This window comes from Elephantulus edwardii, unplaced genomic scaffold (assembly GCF_000299155.1).
Source record: "Elephantulus edwardii isolate Elephantulus edwardi_28Jun2011 unplaced genomic scaffold, EleEdw1.0 scaffold00046, whole genome shotgun sequence".
In the NCBI taxonomy this organism is placed as follows: domain Eukaryota; kingdom Metazoa; phylum Chordata; class Mammalia; order Macroscelidea; family Macroscelididae; genus Elephantulus; species Elephantulus edwardii.
The window spans coordinates 2223758-2234245 of record NW_006399796.1 but is presented as its reverse complement, the minus strand read 5'-3'; the positions used below and the strand labels follow the sequence as shown (position 1 = coordinate 2234245).

Here is a 10488-nt window from a genome sequence, read left to right as displayed (position 1 = left end):
GTTTTCCAACAGTCATACCTTGTGTGTTTCTTCTTTCAGCTATTAAAGGCTATTTGCAGATGTTTCTTTTCATTTTGATAGACTTCAAATCAGGGCTTTACCTCTAACTGTGTTTCTCTATTATGCATAGCATTTTGAGAGGCCTTATCATTAAAAATGTATGGCCAATCTTGCTTCATAAGGAAATCTATAGGACAGATCTATTTTGTAATTCATAGTGGCTGTGAGTTGGAATAAACCCAATAACACACAGCAGCAACAACAATGTGTATCCAGTTGTACTCACATAGTACTTAGAAATGCAAATATGGATGGATAGCAAATCTGAAAATCTTCAAAAGCCTAGGGAAAGGAATCCAAATGTTATATAGTTCCCTGTATGAGGAGGTGACATTTAACCTGAGGAATATAAGACAAGGAGGAGTTTGTCATTTGAAAAGAGAGCCAGTAAGGGAGAAGGAACAGTATATGCAAGGCGTTAAGGTAGGAACAAGCTTGGGATGGTTAAGAGGGGGAGGGAAGATTTACCGTATCTCAGGCATAGAGATTGAAAAGCCCAGTGGCTGGTAAATTGGAAGTGACAAGAAATATCAAGGTGGATAGTAATATCATGTTAAAGTCCTTATATTTGGGGTTATGAAATGGCAGGCTGCCTCTACCAAAGAGTACTGCACTAGAACCAGTGTTCTCTGAAGAGAAGTTTCCTTTTAAATGAGGGTATAAAGGGTATGGTTTGTGATAAATTGAGGATGAAGAAAATATGTTAAAGGACAAACAGAAGTTCAGGAGCACCATCAATGAGTTTTATTGCAAAAGAGAGTCTTGGTACAGAGGTCGTGGCTACCTACAGCAACAAAGAGAACAGATTCCAGGTGGTGAAGGACAGGAGGAGAGACTTAATGCCTTTCAGATGTGAATGTGATATATAGAGATTAGAGGCATAAGGGAGCCTTGGAAAAGAGCATGGGCAACCAATCTTATAATTTATGCCTCAGAAGCAGTCCATTAGCAAGACTATGGTGGGGCTTAGGGTTCTAGTTAACTTCCTAAGGCTAAATAATAGCCTTCAATAATTGCCTGGTGGCAATTCCCTGGAGAACACCAAAAGTATAAGGATCTTAAAGGATGATAAGAAGGAGGAAGCAGACAGTCGAGACTGTCAGCCAATGTCATGAGGCTCATAAGCAGACTCATGTTTTAGTGCTTTCTTTTATTAGATAGAGGACATCTTTTAAAATCATCCCTATTGTTTAACTATGTCAGTAATGTATAGAGCCAATTTTTTTTAAAATGGCATAAAATTCTACTACTTGAATGTTATCTACACTGGACCAACACAGTAGTAAAAAATTTAATGGGTTGTAAGGATCTACCATCTCAAAACAAGATAACTAATCAGTTAAAAGGCTAAGAAACAGTTAAGAAATATTTTCATAATCTCAAACCTACCCACAGAAACCAAGAAAACACTCTAGAGTGATTGGGAAAGACACAGTCAGAAACCACCATAATTGAGGGAAACGATGAGGCTACAGTTCTGGAAATTCCCAGCTCCATTAGAATGAAAAATGTTTAACAGCTCATGCATCATTCAGCAATTACACTCTGTCAGTCCCCAGAATAAAGCTTTCCATTCTTTCTTCCCAGGACTTGTTTTAACACAGAGTTCACACATGGAAGTCTCTAACTTATAATCAACTGTTACCATTGGTTTTCAAAATAAATAAATAAGTAAAAATAATGCAAAAATATAGTTAATATTCAACTGTGCATACTTCTAAATTTAGGGATATTCTTGTGACTTTAAATGTGTGTAAAGGAAGATTTACTTAAACATTTAATTCTTTAAAAATGTAATTCCCAGTGTCTGTGTATGATGCAATGATTAGCACAGATTAACAAACCTGGTGTTGCAATAATGAAGCACTTATCTGCTAACTGAAAGTCATAGGTTCAAATCTATTAATCATTCCAAGAGAAATATATAAAGCAGCCTGTTTCCACAAAGATTGACAGCCTTTGAAACTCTGTGGTGTAGTTCCACGTTATACCATAGTGTTATTACCAGAATCAAATTCACAGCATTAATTTGAATTTTTGCTCTGTTCCTTTGCTTTTATATTTATATGATCAACTCCACAACTCCACTCCTTCCTGTCCAGTCAGAGCTGCTGCACAGCCAACTTTTTAGTGAGTTTACAGAGACTTTCAATCACACTTGAGGAGATTGTCAATCTTTCTGCTGCAAAGAATCTGGTGGATTAGCCTGCCTGCCTTTGGACTGGCAGCACAACTCATTTTCCACTTCTTGTTGTTGCTTTATTAGCACAGAATTTGATGTTCAAATTAAAGGAAAATATGCATCTGCTGACAGCTTTCTATTTACCAAAGGAGTCCTGGTGGCCCAGCAGAAAGAAGCTGCACTGTCATCTTGAAGGCACGCAGTTTGAATCCTTCAGCTGTTTCAAAGGAGAATGGGCAAAAACTCCTCTGGTAGGATTAACTGCCTCTGAAAACCCACTAAAGGGGTAGCTATGAGTCCGCTCTGACTCAATTACACATAATTATAACAATAGTCCTACAAGCAACTTAAGTTATAAAATCCGTGTGTGCAGCCTTCACTCTGGGTTCCTTTTAATCTCACACCCAAGTGCACATATTGTGAGGTCAGATGTGATTAAGGATGCATCATGTGACTGAGAAAATAGCATCTTTAGTGACACACATTACCTCTGCCCCCTTTTCCTGGCAGCAAAATTATGAATCAAGATTTTCACAGACACTATATGAAGTTTGACTACCAGTGTTCTTCCCCTTCTCAATTTCCTGCCTTTAAACATAGTTCTGTTACCAGCAAATGAAACAATAAAGTCTATGCCAATCCACACTAAAGATCTACATTAGAGCCAAGAATTTCATCCATGTCATATAAAATGCCACAGAGATCTGCTCCTAGGGAGGGCTCCACACTGGCCAGATGGTATTTTGATCATTAAAGAGAGAGAATATTCTATCCAGGAGACAGTGTGTCTCTATGGAAACTGATAAGCATAATGTGACTCTAATGTGGCAAGTGGCATCAAGGTGCACACCACTGCAGGACTCTGAGAACTTCACTTCCTTATTCTTGCTACTTTAGTGAACCATTAACTGGCTACTTATACAGATTGGTTATTATTTGCATGACAATAGTGCAGAATAACAGAATAAGAGCTGCATGGTAAAGTAGACTGAGGAGGGGAAGATTGTACAACAATGAAAGGGTTTTAATTTATTTGTTTATTTATTTTCAAAGAGAAAAGCAAACTGAGGAGGGCAGGGAGGAAAATTTGCCACAGTGAATGAATGGAAATCCAAGTTCTCTATAAACTTCCATTAAAATCTCAATTTAAAAAAAGAATTCTTCAGACATCAAAAGAGGAAAGAGAGGTGCCCTTCCTCCACATCAAGACAACCTTGCTGACATAACTGTAGATTAAGAGCATTCTAACCCTGAGTTGTGTAAGAGTAAAGGGTAGAAAGTAAGAGACCACCCTGGAAGTTGATGGACAATGAGGTTAAAAGGTGTAATTGATGAAGAGAAGCCAGCAGAACCAGTGCTCTGAAGCATGACAGTAGGCCTGCTGGATAATCACCTCTTGTATGTGGTTAGCTTTTAAAAGTCAACTTTCAGGTCACCCCAGGGCCGACTTATTACAGCCACATGTGACATCTGACTTTCAGGAAGCTATATACCTTAACCAGAAAATAAGATTTAGGTGCATAGGAGGAAGGAGGGAGAAGGGGGGAAAAAAGTAATTAAAACTAGCCGAAGAATTACTGAGGATAGTCTTGTCTGCAAATGGCAGAAAGCAAAATGATCTCAAGCAATTCTGCCTGACGATAACCTTAAATTCTGCCACAGCAACCATCTAACGGAGACATAAAATCACTCTCGGTTTCAAGACAAAAATAATTAGATGATGTGTTGAATTGAAAAGGCTTTATTTTTCAAATATGACTTTTATTACCCCAAAAGAAATTAGTGTTGTTAGTGGAAAAATTACAAAGTTCAGAAAAGTATAAAGAACAAAATCTCACATAGTTCTATCTCCCAGCAGCAAGTGCTATAATTCCAATATTTTCCTTTTCTGTTTTTCATGCTTACTTTTATATAGTTACTGTATGTAAAAATGAAACATTATGTCCTGTATTTTCACTTATAATAAAGTCTTCCAGTTGACTTTATATTTTAATGATATCTGCTTATTTGTTACAAATTATATATTTTAAGTCATATAAAAACTGTAATGTAATATACCCTGTATATATAATGGCTATTGGTAAATTTAAAAATAATAATGGTTTATTGTGGCGGTCCAGGAGTATTCTGATTATGAGACTCCTGTCTGAGATATTGCCAAATGTTTGTTCCCAGTCAGTAGGCTTTCTTTTCAACCTATTGGAAAAAGTTCTTGATGCACAAAGGGATTTAATCTTTAGAAGGTCTCATTAATAAATTTTATCCTCTTCAGATTATGCATTTCTGGCTGCATTTGGCAGTCTCTTTACATCATAGACTGCAATATGGGCAAAAGACATGGAAAGAATTTTCACAGAGGAAGTTATTCAGATGGCAAACAGACACATGAAGAAATGCTCAAGATCACTGGCAATAAGAAAGGTATAAATCAAAACCACAATGAGATACCACCTCACTCCAATAGCAGTGGCAAAGTTTAACAGGACAAGTAACAAATGTTGGGGAGGATGTGGAGAGATAGGAACTCCTATGTGTTATTGATTTGATTGTAAAATCATACAACCATTCTGGAAGGTAGTTTGGTGCTTCCTCAAAAAGCTGAAAATAGAAATTCCATATGACCCAGCTTTTTCACATCTTGGAATATACCCTGAGAAAAGGAGAACTAAAGCACAGAGACTTGTACTCCAATGTTCATAGGAGAATTCTTCACCATCACAAGAATATGGAAACAGCTCAGATATCCAACCACAATCAAATAGATTGAGAAATTATATTCACACAACGGAATACTATGCAGCACACAGGAACAATGATTTTGTAAATTACTTCCTAACTGGACTGGAGAGTATTATGCTGAGTGAACTCACTCAGTTCCATAAGGACAAATACAGTATAAGATCATTACTGTAGAATAAGTATGAGGATCCACGGGGGCAGGGGTGTGGAAACATAGGGATGAGGATGGGCAGGGAGGGGGAGGTTAATCAGAGGGTCATACAATTTTATGAGTGGGGGTGGGGTTGAAGGAAATGGGAAAGATATAGTGTGGGAAAAAAATGTATTCAAACTTTGTAAATAAACCAGTATTAAATTTTTAAAAAACTTTATGAACACTGATAATGTTCAAATTGTAAGACTCTAAAGAAGCTAACTAGAGTTGCAATTCTACAGGCAGTTGACTCAGAAATATGGAACCTTCAGTATATGGAGGACAGTGATCTTACACCTCAATGGAGATAGACTCTCAGGAATCCCCACTGTTTCTCATTGTATTATTGATCTTATTTATTTTTGTTGTTGTTCACTTTTTTGCAAATAAAAGGATTGGGAAAGAAATGAAAGTAATTCCTTTGTGAGGGCTGCTCAACTCATCATTACTCTCCTGGTTTCTTTTTTAATAAAAGTTATTTTTATTTTATATTAGTTTGTACACAAATTTTATATGAATCATGTTTCATTCACATACATGGTGCTTCATGCACTACACCCCCCCAAAACAGAGCATTTTTACACAACCATTCCCATACATTGTACTCTATAAAATTAATCACCATTGATTTGTGCCCATTCTTGCCCTGCCTTTTCAGGCCCCCACAGGATCTCCCTCAACTCCTTCACCCCCTCCATCTGCCCACAAACTACACAACTTTGAGGTTTTCCTCTCTTTCCTCTCTCAGTCCCCTACCTTACCCATCCTTTGGACTTTTGTACACAATATGACAAGAGAAGGAAATAACAGGCATCCAAATTGTCAAAGAGGTGGTAAAACTGATATGTAGATGCTATGATAATGTACATAGAAAACCCCAAAGACTCAACAATAAAACAAATAAAACTCTTAGACCTAGTAAAATAATTTAGTAGAGTCATAGGATACAAGATCAATATACAAAAAACAGCGGGATTTCTCTACAGTAACAAAGGAGACTCAGAAAAGGAAATAAATAAAATAATACCATTTACAATAGTCAACCATAAATTGAGATACTTGAGAGTGAACCTAAAGAGACACAAAATAACTTTATAAAGAAAATTATAAAACATTAATGTGAGAAACAATAAGAGAACTAAATAAATGTTAAAAAAATGTCCCTGGTATATTTTTAAAGATCTTTACACAAAGCCACATCTTTTCTATAACTTTCCTTGACTACTCCTGGAGGAAGATTCAACTGCTCCTTGTTTGTGCTCAAAAACCTCATCATCTTCAGTACCATCCTCATGATCTATGGCATGTACAAGGCCATTGTTAAGTTCCTTTTGTCAATTCATCTTGTTTAATGTCTTCCTCTCTTTCACTGATGCTCCAACCTGTCCCCATATGTTATTTTTTTTTCCAAAGACCAGCTCTTCCTGAAAACATGTCCAAAGTATATAAGACATAGTTTCATTATTTTAGAGACCACCATTAGAGACCACCGTGGCTGCATTTCCTTCAAGATCGACTTATTTGTTCCTTTGGCAGTCCATAAACTATTCAGTATTCTTCTTGAACATCACAGTTGTAAAGCATTGATCTTTCTTCAGTCACCCTTATTCATTGTTCAATTTTCAGATGTATAGAAAGTAATTAAAAATAGCATAGATTGGATCAGTCATACCTTAATCTCTACACTGATATCATTGATCCTTATTACTTTATATAGAATTCCATAGTTCATCAGATTAATGTCATTATTCATTTATTTTATTTTTATTACCTCAGGACTCATTAAACTATAAAGAGACAAGAAATAGTACATTAGCCTCAGAACTAACAGTGGTGGAGGGCAAATATTCGATAAATAATTGTTATATAATTGTGACCAAATACATTTAAACATGTTTTCCTTTAATTATTTCAAAGTGCTATTGCAGACTTTTATTATTAATAGAAATATAAGAAATACAAAGGTAGCTTTTGAAACATGTTCATTCATTCACCTTTTTTTCTTTATTTAGAATTCTGAAGTCAATATTTCAGATTTCATTTGTTTCATTTCTTGATAGCTTGAAAAAATATTCATGTTACCAAGGAAACAAATACCTGTTATTTTACTGGAAAGAAACTCGATGGCAAAGTGGTTAAATATCCATTTGCTGATTGAAAGTGCACCAGCTTCAACCTCCAACTACTCTAAGACAAAGGAGAAGGATGTAGCATTCACTGCCCCAAAGGTCTGAAGTCTTGGAAACCCTATGAAGCAGTTCTGCTCTGTGGTGTAGTCTTTATAAGCCAGCATCTTCTCAACAGCAGTAGGTGTGTTTTCATCAGGGTGTTACCAAGCTGGGGTTTTCAAGTCAGGAGATGCAGAATCAAGAGGGTTGGAGGAGGTTACAGGCAAGACAAATACTCTGCAGTTTAATAAAAATTTAAGATTTCCCGTCAAATCAAGGGTGCCAAAGAGTAGGACAAAATCATTAATTCTCTTTTGCAATTGCTAAATATCCATGTCAATAAATTCTACACCATGATCAAGGGAATAACACAAGAGCACAGAAAAGAGATTAAGTGACTTATCCTCAATCACAAGAAATGAGAAGGGAGCAGTAATCCATGATTATACAACATTTTCTCATAAGGATTTGGGGTGTCTTGAGATCTATTTGAAAAGCCTTCTAATCTTTTGTGGGGAGAAGTCTCTGAGGACTGATTAATGTGGGAAAATTCTAATATTTTTTTTCCTAAGGCCTTCCTTTTTTTCCTCTCTGGATTTGTTTGTTGGTTATTCATTTCTATTGATTTCAAATGTATAAGCACATAGAATCTTTATACAAGATTCCAACATTGTAAATGTTTATTTTAAAAATAACATTAGCATAGAAAATGAAAATAAAAATAATCTCACTATCTATGACACACACTGTACAGAAATATATTTTCTCTCAGGTATCAGTTCAAGCCTTGCAAAATAAACTCAGTTTTAATTTTACTCAGTATTAATCCCAAGTAAGGGTAGTTCAGGTTCTCTTTAGTGGAGTTCTTTATTACAACAATCACCACTCCTGAGAGTCAGAGATGCAATCGAATCAGAGAAACTGTTTGCAAACGGCCAAATTTATAATTTTGAAAGAAATGGACTTTAACACAGTGAAGGTATATGCTTTATTCAATTTTTTGCCCCTGCAAATGACAGTGGTTTTTCTTATTCAGACATTATAAGGCTGATTGTGTTGTTATGGCAAAGCCATTTAAAGGCTTGGAAAATGTCTTTCTGGAAATGCCCTTTCATTCACTGGCTCTGATACAGCACAAACCTCTCTATATAAGCTGGAGGTGAGACAAGTGTTTCACTCTACCTACTCTCCTTAGGCGGTTTCCTGCAGGGGATATTAGAAAGACTCCCATTATGGGCCAACTAATGTTTTCAGGGCTCACTAAAGGCTCAGCTCACCTGGCAAGGACTGATTGTGCTGGAGCAAGATCAAATGCCAGGAGGTGCTTAGAGAAGGCAATTGGAAAGCAGAGTCCTTCCTGATTGCTGATTAGAGAGCCATGAGCACTTATCTGAGGCTTGGTGTAAGCACACAGGAGGTTTTCGATCTAGTGTGACAATCCAAACAGCACAGAGAATGCACCAACAAACTAGTTTCTCATTTTGTTATGACTTCAGCCATTCTCACTGTCCACTTCCCATGAGAGCAAAAGAATACAGAAATCTGATGTAAAGTTTCAAGGCTATAAACTATTATAAACAATTTCATAAAAGTGAAAAATGTTTTCAGATCCTCAAGAAGCCTTAACCCTTTGTCTTCCCCCCCATTTTTCTTTATCCCCCTTTTTATTGTTTGAGTGAAGGTTTACAGAGCAAAATAATTTTTCTTTCAACAGATTGTACATATTTTGTTTTGCATTTTTTATTGCCATCCCCACTAATAATATTACTCATCTCACTTTCGTGATGTTGCCTTTTCCCATTCCCTTTCCCTCCTATTTTCTGAGCTTCCTGATTTCTGAGCTCTGTCCTTGAGGATGTGCTGTCCCCTTGATGTAAAGTGGCTGATTTTGTTCTACAGCGTGCATACTTCCCTCGTGTTACTACTCACCTTATAGAACTGTCTTTAGCTCTAATGGATTGGTGAAGAATGAAGAGTTGTGCTTGAAAACCTGAAGAAAAATCGTTCCAATCCATCATCTACTCCATGGGAGAAAGATATAAAATCTCTGTCTGTGTGACTTACTATCTCTCAAAACTTGCTAGAGGGTCAGCTATGAATTGTTTCCAACTCAGGGGCACATACCATCATCATATATTATATAAGAAGAAACCTTATGCTACAGGTAAAAGGTGTGTTGGAGAAGAGTGTTGAATATACCATGGACTGCTAAGAAAATGAACAGATTCATCCTAGAGAGGGTTAAATCTGGCTGTTCGTTGGAGGCAAGGATTCTGAAGCTTCATCTGACATACTTTGAACATGTTGCAAGATGGGACCAGTTCTTGGAGAGGGACGTCATGCTTGGGAGGGTGGAAAGACAGCACAGGAGAGAAAGACCCTCTATGAGGTGGATTGATTCAGTGACTGGGTGTGTCAGAGACAGTGAGGTTGGTACAGAATAGAGCTGGGTTGAGGGCTATTGTACATAGGGTATCTATGAGCTTCAGGCGACTGGACGACACACAACAACACAGGTAAAAATTCTGTTTAAGCTTAAAGATAGCTAGGGGTTACAATCTAGAGAAGCAGATGACACAACTGTGTTTGCTGAAAATGAGGAGGACTTGTAGTACTTGTTTGAGAGGATCAAGGAATGACACCTTCAGTATGGATTGTATCTCAATGTCAAGAAAACAAAGATTCTTACCATTTGACCAATAGGCAGGATCATGATGGATGGAGAAAAGATTAAAGCTGTCAACAACATCTTGTTGGGATCACAATTAGTACCCTTGGTACCAGCAGCCAGAAAATCAGGAAATATATATATTGCACTGGTAAAGTCTGCAATTAGGGACTTCTCCAAATTATGGAGGAGAAATGATATCAGTTTGAGGACTAAAGTGTGCTTATTTCAGGCCATGGAATTTCCAGTTACTTGATATACATCTGAGAGCTGAACAATAAGTAGACATTGAAAAGATTGAAATTAAAATAGTCACTATAGTTCTCAGCTGAATTAAACTTAAGTTTCTATAGTTCTCAGCTAAGTTAATTTTTAAGCCCCACACCCAGGTATCCAGGGCAACAGTATTTCAAGAATAGCTAGCAGAAAGGCAGAACAAATAAGCTCAACTGATAACCCATGTGCCTTTGTTTCCCGA

General features: G+C 36.8%; 1 pseudogene; it reads left to right on the top strand.

The window, feature by feature from the left end:
• Positions 1-760: 760 nt before the first annotated feature.
• Positions 761-10488, top strand: part of LOC102865248 — a 96496-nt pseudogene continuing 86768 nt past the window's right edge.